The following is a 16,164-nucleotide window of genomic DNA, read 5'->3' as shown; positions in this document are numbered from 1 at the left end:
ACCATGCTTGCATCCCAGGAATAAACCCCACTTGATTGTGGTGAATGATTTTTTTAATGTATTGTGGGATTCGGTTTGCTAATATTTTGTTGAGGATTTTCGCATCTGTGCTCATCAGGGATGTTGGCCTGTAGTTCTCTTTTTTTGTAGTGTTTTTATCTGGTTTTGGGGTCGGGGTAATGCTGGCCTTGTAGGATGAATTTGGAAGCTTTCTTTCTTCTTCTATTTTTTGGAATAGTTTAAGAAGAATAGATATTAACTGTTCTTTAAGTGTTTGGTAGAATTCCCCTGTGAAGCCATCTGGTCCTGGACTTCTGTTTTTTGGGAGCTTTTTGATTACTGATTCAACTTCATTGTTGGTAATCTGTCTGTTCAAATTTTCTATTCTTCCTGATTCAGTTTTGGGAGGTTATATGTTTCTAGGAATTTACCTATTTCTTCTAGGTTGTCCAATTTGTTGGGATATAATTTTTCATAATATTCACTTATATCCCCCTGTATTTCTGCAGTGTCAGTTGGTCAATTGTTATTTCTCCTCTTTCATTTCTTTTTTTTAATAAAGATTTTTATTTATTTATTTTGAGAGAGTGAGAATGAGAGAGAGAGAGAGAGAGCACATGAGAGGGGGGAGGGCCAGAGGGAGAAGCAGGTTCCTCGCTGAGCAGGGAGCCTGATGTGGGACTCGATCCTGGGACTCCAGGATCATGACCCGAGCCGAAGGCAGTCATTTAACCAACTGAGCCACCCAGGCGCCCCATCATTTCTTTTTTTTTTTAAAGATTTTATTTATTTATTTTTTAAGATTTTTATTTATTTATTTATTTATTTATTTATTTATTTATTTATTTGAGAGAGAGAGAGAATGAGATAGAGCATGAGAGGGGTGAGGGTCAGAGGGAGAAGCAGACTCCCCGCTGAGCAGGGAGCCCGATGCGGGACTCGATCCTGAGACTCCAGGATCGTGACCTGAGCCGAAGGCAGTTGCTTAACCAACTGAGCCACCCAGGCGCCCTATTTATTTATTTGACAGAGAGAGACACAGCGAGAGAGGGAACACAAGCAGGGGGAGTGGGAGAGGGAGAAGCAGGCTTCCCGCGGAGGAGGGAGCCCGATGTGGGGCTCAATCCCAGGACCCTGGGATCATGACCTGAGCCGAAGGCAGACGCTTAACAACTGAGCCACCCAGGTACCCCTCATTTCTTTTTTTTTGCCATGTTTTTATTTAAATTCCAGTTAGTTAACATACAGTGCAACATGAGTTTCAGCTGTAGAATTTAGTGATTTATCACCCATAAACAACACCCAGTGCTCGTCACAAGTGCCCTCCTTAATACCCATGACCTATTTAGCCCATCCCCCCCACGCCCACTCCAGTAATCCTGTTTGTTCTCTATAGTTAAGAGTCTGTTTCTTGGTTTGCTTCTCTTTTTCTCCTCCCTGTATTCATTTGTTTCTTAAATTCTACATAGGAGTGAAATTATATGGTATTTGTCTTTCTCCGACTGACTTATTTCACTTAGCGTAACACTCTCTAGGTTCCATCCACCTCACTGCAAATGGCAAGATTTCATTCTTTTTTTTTAATTAACATATAATGTATTATTTGTTTCGGGGGTACAGGTCTGTGATTCATCAGTCTTAGACAATACCCAGCACTCACGACAACACATACCCTCCCCAATGTCCATCACCCAGCCACCCCGTACCCCACCCCCCCTCCCCTCAAGCAACCCTCAGTTTGTTTCCTGTGATTAAGAGTCTCTTATGGTTTGTCTTCCTCTCTGGTTTCATCTTGTTCCATGTTTTCCTCTCTTCTTCCTATGATCCTCTGCCTTGTTTCTTAGATTCCGCATATCAGTGAGATCATATGATAATTTTCTTTCTCTGATTTACTTATTTCACTTAGCATAATACCCTCTAGTCCCATCCATGTCGTTGCAAATGGCAAGATTTCATTTTTTTGATGGCTGCATAATATTTCATTATATATATATATATCACATCTTCTTTATCCATTCATATGTCGATGGACATCTGGGCTCTTTCCATAGTTTGACAATTGTGGACATTGCTGCTACAAACATTGGGGTGCTGGTGCCCCTTTGATTTACTACATATGTATCTTTGGGTTAAATACCCAGTAGTGCAATTGCTGGGTCATAGAGTAGCTCTATTTTCAACTTTTTGAGGAACTTCCATACTGTTTTTCAGAGTGGCTACACCAGCTTGCATTCCTACTGACATTCCCCTTTCTCCACATCTTCATCAACACCTGTCATTTCCTGACTTCTTGATTGTAGCCATTCTGACTGGTGTGAGGTGGTATCTTTTTTTTTTAAACATCACAAATATGATTTTTATTTGTCACCATTAAATGTCTGACTTTTAAACAGATTCTTGGACTGGTTCCTCATATCCATCAGCTCATTCAACTTTAGCACCGGTCTCATCCCCAGTAGCTTTTCCAGAACTACTACCTTCACCATGAAGCTCCATGAGCTTTCCCAATTCAAACTTGGGCTTCTTCAGGATTTTTACTTTTCTAACAAAGATATCATGGAGTGGATAAATAGACTGACAAGTCTTTTCTGTATCTTTTCTGATGCTGTCTGGAATCAATTTATTGACCACTTCTTTCAAGTCATCTGTTTGCACCTCTTGGGTCATGATTTCCATCATCTTTTTCCAAATTTGATGGACCTGTTGGTGCTGAGCATAAGAGGTCTTCCAAATGTGATTATTGCGTTTTTTAGTAAAACCAACCCAAAATAGATGAAGCAAATAACCATCAGTAGTCTTGAAATCAACATGAGCTTCAATCATGGTCTGCCATTTTTTGACCATGGAGCACATTTTGTCACGGGTAAGATCCATGCCATGGAAATTAGTCAGGCAGTTTTTGCCCTGAACATCCTCAGTAATTAGCTTGAATTTTCTAAACGCAACTTCATCATTCTGCAGATCAGCAAGGCTCACTTCAAAAACACGACCCTTGAGGCCATCAGATGCGATTTTCGTTCCTTGAGTTCTTGTGACTAATGTTTTTCCAATATTTCTTATATTGAACATAGCTGGTGCTTTCACATCAAACCAATCTTTCTTAGAAAATGGATCAACCAGTTTCTTCTTGGCTCCCTTTTAGCCACCTTTCGTAAGGTGCTTGTTCTTGCTGACCGCCATGGCGCTGCTCAGGGAGCCAAAAAAAAGGCGTGAGGTGGTATCTTATTGTGGTTTTGAATTGTACTTCCCTGATGCCGAGTGATGTTGAGCACTTTTTCATGTGTCTGTTGGCCATTTGGATGTCTTCTTTGGAGAAATGTCTGTTCATGTCTTCTGCCCATTTCTTGACTAGATTATTTGTTCTTTGGGTGTTGAGTTTGATAACTTCTTTATAGATTTTGGATACAAACCCTTTATCTGATAAAACATTTGCAAAAATCTTCTCCCATTCTGTTGGTTGTCTTTTGGTTTTGTCAACTGTTTCCTTTGCTGTGCAAAACCTTTTTATCTTGATGAAGTCCCAATAGTTCATTTTTGCCTTTGTTTCCCTGGCCTTTGGGGACATGTTTAGCAAGAAGTTGCTGTGATCGAGGTCGAAGAGGTTGCTGCCTGTGTTCTCCTCTAGGATTTTGATGGATCCCTGTCTCACATTTAGGTCTTTCATCCATTTTGAGTCTATTTTTGTGTATGGTGTAAGGAAATGGTCCAGTTTCATTCTTCTGCATGTTGCTGTCCAATTATTCCAACACCATTTGTGAAGAGACTGTCTTTTTTCCATTGGATATTCTTTCCTGCTTTGTCAAAAATTAGTTGACCATAGAGTTGAGGGTCCATTTCTGGGTTCTCTATTCTGTTCCATTGATCTATGTGTCTGTTTTTGTGCCAGTACCATACTGTCTTGATGATTACAGCTTTGTAATAGAGCTTGAAATCTGGAATTGTGATGCCACCAGCTTTGGTTTTCTTTTTCAACTGTCCTTTGGCTATTTGGGGTCTTTTCTGGTTCCATACAAATTTTAGGATTATTTGTTCCAGTTCTGTGAGAAAAGTTGATGGTATTTTTTTTAAACTTTTTATTTATTTATTCATGAGAGACAGAGAGAGAGAGAGAGAGGCAGAGGGAGAAGCAGGCTCCCAAGGAGCAGGGAGCCTGATGCAGGACTCGATCCCAGGACCCTGGGATCATGACCTGAGCCAAAGGCAGACGCTTAACCATCTGAGCCACCCAGGCGCCCAAAAGTTGATGGTATTTTTATAGGGATTGCATTCAATGTGTAGATTGCTCTAGGTAGCATAGACATTTAATAATATTCATTCATCCAATCCATAAGCATGGAAAGTTTTTCCATTTCTTTGTATCTTCCTCAGTTTCGTTCATGAGTATTCTATGGTTTTCTGTGTACAGATCCTTTGCCTCTTTGGTTAGATTTATTTCTAGGTATCTTATGGTTTTGGATGCAGTTGTAAATGGGATCGACTCAATTTCTTTTTCTTTTGTCTCATTGTTGGTGTATAGAAATGCAACTGATTTCTGTGCATTGATTTCATTTCCTGCCACTTTACTGAATTCCTGTATGAGTTCTAGCAATTTTGGGGTGGAGTCTTTTGGGTTTTCCACATAAAGTATCGTATCACTTGCAAAGTCTCCTCTTTCATTTCTGATTTTGTTTCTTTGAATCCTCTCTCTCTCCTTTTTTTTTTTTTTTTTTTTTGGATGGGTCTCCCTAAAGGCTTATCAAGTTTGTTGATCTTTTCAAAGAACCAGCTCCTGGTTTCATTGATCTGTTCTATTGTTTGTTTGTTTTTTAGTTTTAGTTTTGTTTATTTCTGCTCTAATCTTTATTAGTTCCTTCCTTCTACTGATTTGGGGTTTTGTTTGTTCTTTTTTTTTTTTTTCTAGCTCATTTAGATGTAAGGTTAGCTTTGAGATTCTTCCTGCTTCTTGAGGTAGGCCTGTATTGCTATAAACTTCTCCCTTAGAACAGCTTTTGCTGCATCCCAAAGATTTTGGACCATTGTGTGCTCATTTTCATTTGTCTCCATATTTTTTTTTTATTTTCTCTTTGATTTTTTGGTTGACCTATTCATTATTTAGTAGCATGTTATTTAACCTCCATGTATTTGTGCTCTTTCCATATTTTTTCTTGTGGTTGATTTCTAGTTTCATAGCATTGTAGTCTGAAAAGATGTATGGTATGATTTTCTCTTTTTGGATTTGTTGAGACTTGGTTTGTGGCCTAATATATGATCTGGAGAATGTTCCATGGGCACTTGAAAAGAATGTGTATTCTGCTATTTTAGGATGTAATGTTCTGAACGTATGTTAGATCCATCTGGTCCAATGTGTCATTCAAAGTCACTGTTTCCTTGTTGATTTTCTGTTTGGATGATCTGTCCATTGATGTAAGTAGGATGTTAAAGTTCCCTACTATTATTGTATTACTATTAAATTAATTCCTTTATGTTTGTTATTAACTGCTTTATGTATTTGGATCGTCCCATGTTGGGTGCATAAATATTTATAATTGTTATATCTTTTTGTTGGATTGTTCCTTTTATGATTATGTAGTGTCCTTCTTTGTCTCTTGTTATAATCTTTGTAGAGTGTATTTTGTCCCATATAAATATTGCTACCCTGGCTTTCTTTTCTTATCCATTTGCATGATAAATCTTTCTCCATCTCTTCACTTATCTGCATGTGTAGGCTTATCTTTATTTCTAAGGGCCAACTTCTTTTTGGTGGTTTGTAGAGACAGGGACAATTGGAAAGAGAAGTGAAGAGTCAAGAGACCTGGATTCCAGCTCAGGCTTTGTTACTTTCTTGCTGTGATCCTGGGCAAATCACATAAACTGTCTGAACCTATTATCTCATCTGCCTAACATCCCGGGCTGAAAAGAGGATTAAATGAGATCATATAGATATCTTGAAACTATGAAGCACTTCACAAATGTGAATGTTTTCTAACTTTTAATTCATTATATGACCCACCAAGTAAATCCTTCAGATAAATAATAATAATATGGAGTTGGAAGGAAGGAGCAACATCCTCCATATGATGGATATTAGGTGATGGGAACAGAGGTTTATGGGAGGTGAAGCTAAAGTGGGAGAGAAGAAGAAAAAGAAAGGAAAGAAAGGAGAAAAGACATCAAATTCCTAGAGAAAACTTTGGCTCTGGTATTGATTGAGGCTTACAACTCTAAAATATAATCGTCTTTGAGTATGGAGTAGTGGAATGTAAGTGAACAATCAAAAATTATTATTTCCTTAAAAGCAATTAGCCAATAGGAAAAACACAAGTTGTCCAGGAGGCAAAACCATGAAACCTCTGGGAAAAGTCAGGAGGTAAAACAGATTGTTAAAGAATAGAAGGATGTGGGTAGGGGTAGGGGTGAGGGTGAAAAGTGCCCTGCAAGTCTGGGGACCTGGCTTTTGCCACTGATTCATAGTAGGCCCTTGAACAGATTGACCCCAAGTCCTAAATGAGGGAATTAGACTAGATGATCTTCAAAAAGAAATCACCTTTGTTATTTCCCATATGTGACCTTGGACAAGTCACATAAACTGTATTATATTCACCCATATGCTCACCACAGATGTTAATATTTTCTCCATATTTCCTTCAGTTTAAAAAAAATTTTTTTTAAATTTTAAGTAGACTTCACTCCCAATGTAGGGCTTGAACTCATGACCCTGAGATTGTCACATGCTCTACCAATTGAGCCAGCCAGATGCCCTGCTTCAGGTTTCTAAACAAAGGAATAGAATGTTATAAATACAGCTCCCCATTAATTTCTCCTCCTTCCCCCATAAGTAGCCACTATCCTGAGTTGGTGGGTACCACTCCCATTAATATTCTTATACTTCTACATATATGATTTTGTAAAAATACACAGGAATGTTTTGAGGATTCCAAACGTTTACATAAATGTTTTCATACTATATGGATCCTTCTGCATCTTGATTTTTCAGTAATATACTATTGGGAAACAGTATAGCTTGGTAGTCAGGCACTAAGATTCCAGGGCAGCAGCCTGGGTTTATAGCCTATCTCCACCATTACTAGCTGCATCATCTTCGGTAAGTTGCTTAACCTCTTTGAGCCTCAATTTCCCCATATGTAAAATAGGCATAGTAATAGTAATTATCTCATAGGATTTCTGTGAGAATTAAAGTTAAGACACAGAATAATGCCTTCACATAGTAAGCACTTTGTGTTGCTACTATCATTTGAAATTTACCTATATGGATACTTAAAGATTTTGTTCATTAATTTTAATTCTAATATAATAGTTCCTATAGAGGGGCAGTTTAGGTCAGTAGCCACCCTTGAATATAATTTCTTGGTGCACAGGTATGAAAATTTCTCTAGGGGATTTAGATGATCTCTTTTAGGTCTAATGCAGGTTTAAAATGGTATGATCAAACCAAAGTCTCTTATGATCTAATGCGCTCAGACTCATTTCCACCTTCTGTACACTTCCTAGATATGGTGATTTATCAACTAAATGCCCATCATCTATTTATTTTAGCTGAAAACCAGGAGAAGAATAAAGAGCAAATTTCCTTAGTACTGTTCTATTTATATTTGAATTGTCAAGGTTAGTTACTTGTTTTATATCTTGTCTTCATTAAATTCATGAATGCTCAAAGATACGTAAAAGTCTATTTATAATTTCCACAATGCATTTGATTTGCTTATCAGAAACTTAAAATTAATAAATATTAATCAGTACTTGTAATCAAAACATAATAACCACTCCTCACAGTAAACCATGAAGAGAACACAATAGAATCTTACATTTTTCTAGTTATTCATTCATTCTAAGAACACTAATACTTATGTTATATATTACCTTATGTGTATTAAACTTTTCACCATCAAATGAATAAATATTTAAGATCATTTGAAATTACTGTATTTACAACTATTGATTCTGACTTCAGGCCATAAACATTCTTTTCAAGAGGAAACATTCTAGGGGTGCCTGGTTGGCTCAGTCAGTAGAACATGCAACTCTTGATCTCGGGATTGTGAGTTTGAGCCCCACATTGGGTGTAGAGATTACTTAAAAATAAAATCTTAAAAAAAAAAAGAGGAAGTATTCTATTTACCTTTTCTACCATTCCAACTCTTTAAAGGCAGTGGGGTGTGTTGAAAGAGCAAGTGCCAGAAAATGTGAGTTTGAACTCCAGCTCTGCTAGTTGTGTAATTTTGGACGAGTTAATAAACCTCTCTGACTCTCTCATCTGAAAATGGGGTATCTTACATTGTTATCGTGAGAAATTCATTCATTTAACAAATACATATTAAGCACCCATAAACAGCTCCCCCGCACAGTGCCAGGCACATAATAGTTGCTCAATAAATATTAATTTCCTTCTCTTTCTCAAAGTTGGTTGAGGTCTTACAGATATCTTCCGATGCATTCCATTGTGTTTTTTTATGGCTCTTGGTACAAGAATAAATAATTAAACTCTCCAAGAATATTGACATTTCAATTAGATGAAGACTCTCATGGTTTTCCTACATTGGGTAGAGCTGAGTGACTCCTTTCTCAGGAGGCTATTGGCTAGTTTTTTTATAGAAGGGCTATAATGCAGGTGACCAGATAACCTCTAATAAGTGTGAGTTTTGAGAAGTTCAAGATCAAGGAGCATGTCATAGGGTTGTGAAGGTCTGATGAGGGGATGCTTGTGAACTACCTCTAAAACCTCTGAAATGCTGACCTAGTGCACATTATTTCTAGGAGAGACTGAACAAGCCATTGGGCTGCCTCATTCAGGATATAGTTTCCTGTGTGGCGTGAGTTAGGTAGGGGTCATGTGGCCTGCCTGTGGTGGTGATGGCACTGTTTCTGCAACATATTTAGAACTGACTAGTTTTTCTGGGGACAAGACTGCCTCTGAGGGTCATACTTATCTCTCCTGAGTTGGAAGAAAGTGGCTTTGAAAGGTGAGGCCTGAACTTCCCTTAAAGGGGTAAGAGCCTAGACCCCCTCTGGTGCTATTCAGGAGGCCCCAAAGCCTTCTATCAAAAAATATCTTCCTTGGGTGCCTGGGTGGCTCAGATGGTTAAACATCTGCCTTCGGCTCAGGTCATGATCCCAGGGTCCTGGGATCGAGTCCCGCATCGGGCTCCCTGCTTCTTGGGAGCCTGCTTCTCCCTCTGCCTCTCTCTCTCTCTCTCTCTGTCTCTCATGAATAAATAAATAAAATCTTAAAAAAAAATATCTTCCTTAATGAAAACTTACTTCTATCTGGAATTAGCACCACGCTTTAAGGGTCTTCTAGGGATTACAAAATTACCACCTTGATTTTCAACTGAATAATTCTTTTGCTTGCTTTTATGGTTTACTACATAACGAATCTCTAAACAATATTTAATTTTTTTAAAAAAAGTAGGCTCCATGCCCAGCGTGGGGCTCCAACTCACAACCCTGAGATCAAGAGTTCCATGCTTGACTGACTGAGCCAGCCAGGCACCTCAACAATAGTTCAATTTAGTTAGTTTTTGAACTTTATCTAAATGGAATAATATTGTATGTGTTATGGGACTTGCTTCTTTTGTTTTACCTGTTGATATGTGAAGTTGTGATTTAGTTATTTTTACTGCTATATAGTGAATATCCTGCAATTTATTTTTGCATATCTTACTGTGATCATCATGTGAGTTGCTCCAGTGGGGACTATTAAGAACAATGCTCCTTGAACATTCTTATACAGGACTCCTGAGCACATTATGTAGTGGTTACTCCATATACTGAGAAATGGAATTGATGGGTTATAAGGTTACGTGTATGGTCAACTTTATTAGGTAATACCAAACTGTTTTCCAAGTTCATTTTACCAATTTTACACTCTAGTCAGAAGTGGATATGAATTGCTCTTGCTCTTTATGTCTTTTTTGACTTAAAAAATTTTTGCCCCTCTGTTTTAAAACAGTATTTCATTATAGTATAATTTAAATTTTCTTGATTACTAAAGAGATCAAGCACCTCTTCATATTTTATGAGCATTTGAACTTCCTTTTCTGTGAAATTCCAGTTCATGTCTTTTCCCCATTTCCCCATTGACTGTCTTTTTCTCATTGATTCATAAATATACACAAATCCTGTGTTGGTTATATGTGCTACAAATCTTTTCTTCTAATTTGTAGCTTGCCCTTTTACTCTCTTTATTATATCTTGGGAAGAATCAAAATTCTTCATTTAAGGTAGTCAAATCTATCAGTATTTTTCATTTTGTGTATTTAAGACATCTTTTTCTATCCCATGGTCATAAAGATATTTTCCTATATTGCCTTCTAAAAGTTTTCTATAGTTCTATAGTTTTGTCTTTCACACTAAAATCTCTTTAACTTTTATAGTGAATTCCAAATATAAACAAAATTAGAGAAAATAGTATATTAAACCCCTATTTCTCTTTACTCAGCTTCAAAAATGTTCAAATCATGGCCAATCTTTTTTTTATCTATATTGTTAACCACTACACCCCTCAAAACATAGTATTTTACCCATTAATATATAAGAACTATTTTGAAAAACATAACTGTGATACTAATATACCTAAAAATATTTAAAATTTCTTAATACCATCAAATATCTATTCAGAGTCATGTTGAAATCTTTAGTCAAACTAGTATTAATTTTGTATATAGTATAAACTAGGAATATAATTTTTCCCATATCATAACAATTGTCCCAGCACAATTTGTTGAATAATCCCTCTTTTTCCTTCCTTTCTGCAATGCTACTTCTGTCATAAACCAAGTTTTCACATATGCATGGGTTTGTTTCTGGGAATTCTGTTTGATAGTGCTATTTGTCTTAAGATACTGTCATAACTACTATTGCTTTATAAATCTTGATATCTGGTAGGGCTAGTCCTTTGATTTTGTTCTTTTTTTTTAAGATTTTATTTATTTAACAGAGAGAGACACAGCAAGAGAGGGAACACAAGCAGGGGGAGTGGGAGAGGGAGAAGCAGGCGTCCCGCTGAGCAGGGAGCCCGATGCGGGGCTCGAATCCAGGACCCTGGGATCATGACCTGAGGCGAAGACAGACACTTAACAACTGAACCACTCAGGCGCCCCTGATTTTGTTCTTCTTCAGGAATGTCTTGGCTATTCCTGGTCCTTTGCTCTTCCATATAAAAATCATAAAAACAGCTTGTCAAATTCCAACAAAAAAGACTGTTAGGATTTTTATCAAAATTGCATTAAATCTATAGATCAATCTGAGGAGAAATGTCATCTTTATATCTTTTTTTTAAGGTAAGCTCCACACCCAGTAGGAAGCCCAATGCAGGGCTTGAACTCATGACTCTAAGATCAAGACCTGAGCTGAGATCAAGAGTTGGGTGCTTAACTAAGTCATCCAGGGACCCCTACAATATCTTTTCATGTGAACAGATCTCTCCATTTATTTAGGTATTCTTCAATGTCTTTCAATAGGGTTTAAAAATTTTCCCCATAGGAATTGCACAACTTTTGTTAGATTTATTCCTAAGTATTTTTAATTTTTTGTTGCTACTGTTGTTATGTTATATAAACTCAATTTACTAATTATTGTTGCATGTAAAAAAGCAATAGAATTTTATAAACAGATTTATACCCATCAACCTTGCTAAATTCTCTTAATTCTAATAATTCACCTACAGATTCTTTTGGATTTTCTGCATAGATGAACATACATCCTCCAAAAAACACCATTTTTTCTATTCCTTTCAATCCTTATATCTTTTATTTTTTTCTTATCTTATTGTGTTGGCTATGGTCTTCAGCATGTTGAATAAGGTGAAAAATTTTTGCTAATCTTTCAACAAAGGATATACTTTCAACATTTCATAATTATATGTGGTATTAGAGATGCTTTTTTTTAGATTAAGGAGGTTCCTTTCTGTTGCTTTTTTTCCCCTCCTTTTTAAACCACAAACAGATTTTGGATTTTTCTTTTTCTTTTTTAAAGATTTTATTTATTTATTTGACAGAGAGAGAGCACAAGCAGAGGGAGTGGGAGAGGGAGAAGCAGGCTTCCCGCTGAGCAGGGAGCCCGATGTGGGGCTCGATCCCAGGACCCTGGGATCATGACCTGAGCCGAAGGCAGATGCTTAACGGCTGAGCCACCCAGGTGTCCCCAGATTTTGGATTTTTCTTCATCAATTGGTACAAATGGTTTTTATCCCTTAATCTGTTAATGTGGCAAATTAATTTATTTTCCACTGTTAAACCAACTTTGCATTCCTGGTATATAAATCCAGCTTGGTGATGTAGTACAGTGGTTTTTTTTCCTGTCCTGTTTTCTGCCACTATCCTTGCTTGGTTTTGGTATCAGTTATTCTACCTTCATAAGAAGAACAGGGAAATGTCCCTCCTTTCTTTCTGTAAGATTTTATTTATTTGAGAGAGAGGGGGCAAGTGGGTGGGGATAGGGAGATGAAGAAGCAGACTTCCCGCTGAGCTGGGAGCCCTACGAGGGACTCAAATCCCAGGACCCCGGGATCATGACCTGAGCCGAAGATGGATGTTGAACTGACTGAGCCACCCAGTGCCCTGGAAATGTCCCTCCTTAAAAAAAAAAAAAAAAAAAAAAAAAAAAAAAAAAAAAAAAATTTTTAATTCTTTGAAAACTTTATGTAAGATTGTCTATTCCTTGAAAGTTTGGTAGAACTTACCATCCGGGCCTCTGAAAGAACATCATACAGAGTATGGCAAGATTTTTTAAACTATGATCCAATTTCTTCAATGGTCATAAGACAGTTCAGGTTTTCTTTCTTTCTTTCTTTCTTTCTTTCTTTCTTTCTTTCTTTCTTTCTTTCTTTCTTTCTTTCTTTCTTTCTTTCTTTCTTTTTTTTAAGATTTTATTTATTTGTCAGAGAGAGAGAGCGTGCACAAGCAGGGGGAGCAGCAGGCAGAGGGAGAAGCATGCTCTCTGCTGGGCAAAGAGCACAATGGGGGACTTGATCCCAGGACCCTGGAATCATGACCTGAGTTTAAGGCAGATGCTTAACTGACTGAGCCACCCCAGGTGTCCCTACAATTCAGGTTTTCTATTTCTACATCAATCAGTTGGAATTTATCTATTTCATATTTTCAAATTTGTTGGCCTGAAATTGTTTATACTATTCTTTTATCTATTTAATCTCTTCACCGTCTACCATATCACCTTATATCATTTATAGTATTGTTGATTTTCACCTTCTCTCTTGTTTACTTAATTAATTTTACCAGAGATATTTTCAAAACACCAAATTTTGGCTTTGTTGATCTTCTCTATTTATATTTACTTTCTTTTTCATTAATTTATGCTTCATTTTTATTATTTCTTTTGCTTTGAGCTTGTTCTGCTATGTTTCCCCTTAATTTCATATGTTGAATGCTTAGTTCTTTGATTTTAAGACTTTCTTCCCTTTTCTTCCTTTAAGGCTATGAATTTCCCTCTAAACAGTGCTTGGTTGCATCCCCAAAATTTAGATATATAGTAGTTTTTCTATTGTTTAGTTATAAGTATTTTCTAGTTTCTATTATGATTTCATTTTTAGCCTAGAAGTAAAGAAGTATGTTTTTAAAATCCCAATATGTGATGTTTTCCAAATTTTCCATTAATTATTGGTTTCTAACTTAATTGCTTTGTGTCCCCAGGATATGGCCTGTGTGATACAAAGCATTTAAAAATTTATAGACTTGGGGTGCCTGGCTGGCTCAGTCAGTGGAACATGCAACTCTGGATCTCAGTACTGTGGGTTTGAGCCCCACACTAGGTGTAGAGGTTACTCAAAAATTAAAAAAAATCTTAAAAAAATGAAAAAATAAAAATAACGTTATTGAGATATAATTCACATAACATAAAATTCATTCTTTTGAAATGTACAATATAGTGTTTTTAGCATATTCAGAGTTCTTCAATCATCAGACAATATGTAGTCTTTTGTGACTGGCTTTTTACTTAGTATAATGTTTTCAAAGTCCATCCATGTTGTGGCATGTATCAGTACTCATTCTTTTTCATGGCTGAATAACATTCCATTTTATGGATGTACTATATTTCATTTATGCATTCACTTATTGACAGGCATTTGGGTTGTTTTCACTTTTTGGCTGGTATGAATAATGCTGCTATGAACATTTGAGTACATGATTTTGTGTGGATGTATGTTCATTTCTTTTGGGTATACACCTAGAAGTGGAATTGTTGGATCATTGATACTGCTATGTTTAACATTTTGAGGAACTATCAAACTTTTCCAAAATGGCTGCACCATTTTACAATCCCATCATCATCACATAAGGATTCTAATTTTCCCACAATCTTGCCAACACTTGCTACTAACTTTTTGATTGTAGACAACCTAATGGGTGTGCAATTTTACCTCATTGTGGTTTTGATTTGCATCTTTCTAATGACAGATGATGTTGAGCATCTTTTCCTGTACTTTTTGTCCATTAGTATATCTTCTTTGGAGAAATGTCTTTTCAAATTCTTTGCTCATTTTATTTTTTTAAAGATTTTATTTATTTATTTATTTATTTATTTATTTATTTATTTATTTATTTATTTGAGAGAGAAGGGGAGAGAGGAGCACACAAGTGGGGGGAGGGAGAGGGACAAACAGACTGTGCTGGGCTTGGAACCTGACACAGGGCTTGATCTCATGATCCGAAGATCATGACCTGAGCCAAAATCAAGAGTTGAGTGCTTAACTGACTGAGGCACCCAGGTGCCCCAATCCTTTGTTCATTTTAAAATAGGGTTATTTGTCTTTCTGTTGTTGAGTTTTAAGAGTTCTTTATATATTCTGGATAAAAAAATCTTTTATCAGGTAAATGATTTGTAAATATTTTTTCCCATTGTGTGGGTTATCTTTTTACTTTCTTTATGGTGTTTTTTGAAGCACAAGATTTTTAAATTGTGATGAAGCCCAATTTATCTATGTTTTCTTTTCATTTGTACTTTTGGTGTCATATCTAAGAAACCATTGTCTAACCTAATGTCATGAAGATTCCTATGTTTTCCTATTATTTCTATGTTTTCTTTTTTAAAAGATTTTATTTATTAGAGAGAGAGAGAGAGAGCACAAGTGGGGGCGGGGAGGGAGGGAGAAGCAGACTCCCTGCTGAGCTGGCACCCCAACATGGGGCTCAATCCCAGGACCCTGGGATCATGACCTGGGCTGAAGGCAGATGCTTAACTGAGTGAGCCACTCAGGTGCCTTTTATTTCTATGTTTTCTTTTAAGAGTTTTATAATTTTAGGTCTTATATTTTGATTTATGATCCATTGTGAGTTAACTTTTGTATGTGGTGTGCGGTAAGGATCTGACTTCAATATTTTGCCTATGGTTTTCTAGTTGTCCTGGCAGTATTTGTTGAAGACTGTTCTTTCTCCCATTGAATGGTGTTAACATGCTTGCCAAAAATCAACTGATCAGGGATTAATTTATTTCTAAACACTTAATTCTATTCCACTAATCTATATGTTTTTCCTTATGCCAATACTATAATTTTTAATTTTTGTGTCAACTTGACTAGACCATGGGGTGGCCAGATATTTGGTTGTTATTTCTAGGTATGTGACTGTGAGAGCATTTCAGGCTATGCATGGGCTCAGCAACATGGATTTCCACTCACCAAGACCAACCTGCCTATGGCCACCACTGTCTCTCCAATCTGCCAGCAGCAGAGACTAACAATGAATCCCAAATATGGCACCATTCCCTGAGATGATCAACCAGCTACCTGGTGGTAGGTTGATTACATTAAACCACCTCCATCATGGAAGGGACAGCATTTTGTTCTTACTGGAATAGACAATCTCGATATGGATTTGTTTTCCCAGCATTTTACTCTTTTTGATGCTATTTTACTTGGAATTATTTTATAAATTTTATTTTCATGTTGCTAACTGCTTATGTATAAAAATATAATTGATTTTTGTATTTTAATCTAGTATCCTATAATCTTCTGAACTTGCTTATTAGTTCTAATAGTTTTTTTTGTGGAGTCCTAGGATTTACTACGTACAAAATGATGTCATGGAGGAATAAATCATGTCAATGGAAATAATTTTACTTTTTTTCTCTCAAATCTGGTCATTTTATTCTTTTTCTTGCCTAATTGCCCTGACTAGAACCTCCAGTACTATGTTCAATAGAAGCGGTTATGGA

General features: G+C 36.6%; 1 pseudogene; it reads right to left on the bottom strand.

The window, feature by feature from the left end:
• Positions 1 to 2,387: 2,387 nt before the first annotated feature.
• LOC113937037 lies at positions 2,388 to 3,180 on the bottom strand (annotated as a pseudogene).
• Between the last annotated feature and the right edge of the window lie 12,984 nt (positions 3,181 to 16,164).

The sequence above is a fragment of the Zalophus californianus genome, chromosome 8, assembly GCF_009762305.2.
Source record: "Zalophus californianus isolate mZalCal1 chromosome 8, mZalCal1.pri.v2, whole genome shotgun sequence".
In the NCBI taxonomy this organism is placed as follows: domain Eukaryota; kingdom Metazoa; phylum Chordata; class Mammalia; order Carnivora; family Otariidae; genus Zalophus; species Zalophus californianus.
Note: the sequence above shows the minus strand (reverse complement) of the source record. Positions and strands in the feature narration are given on the sequence as shown.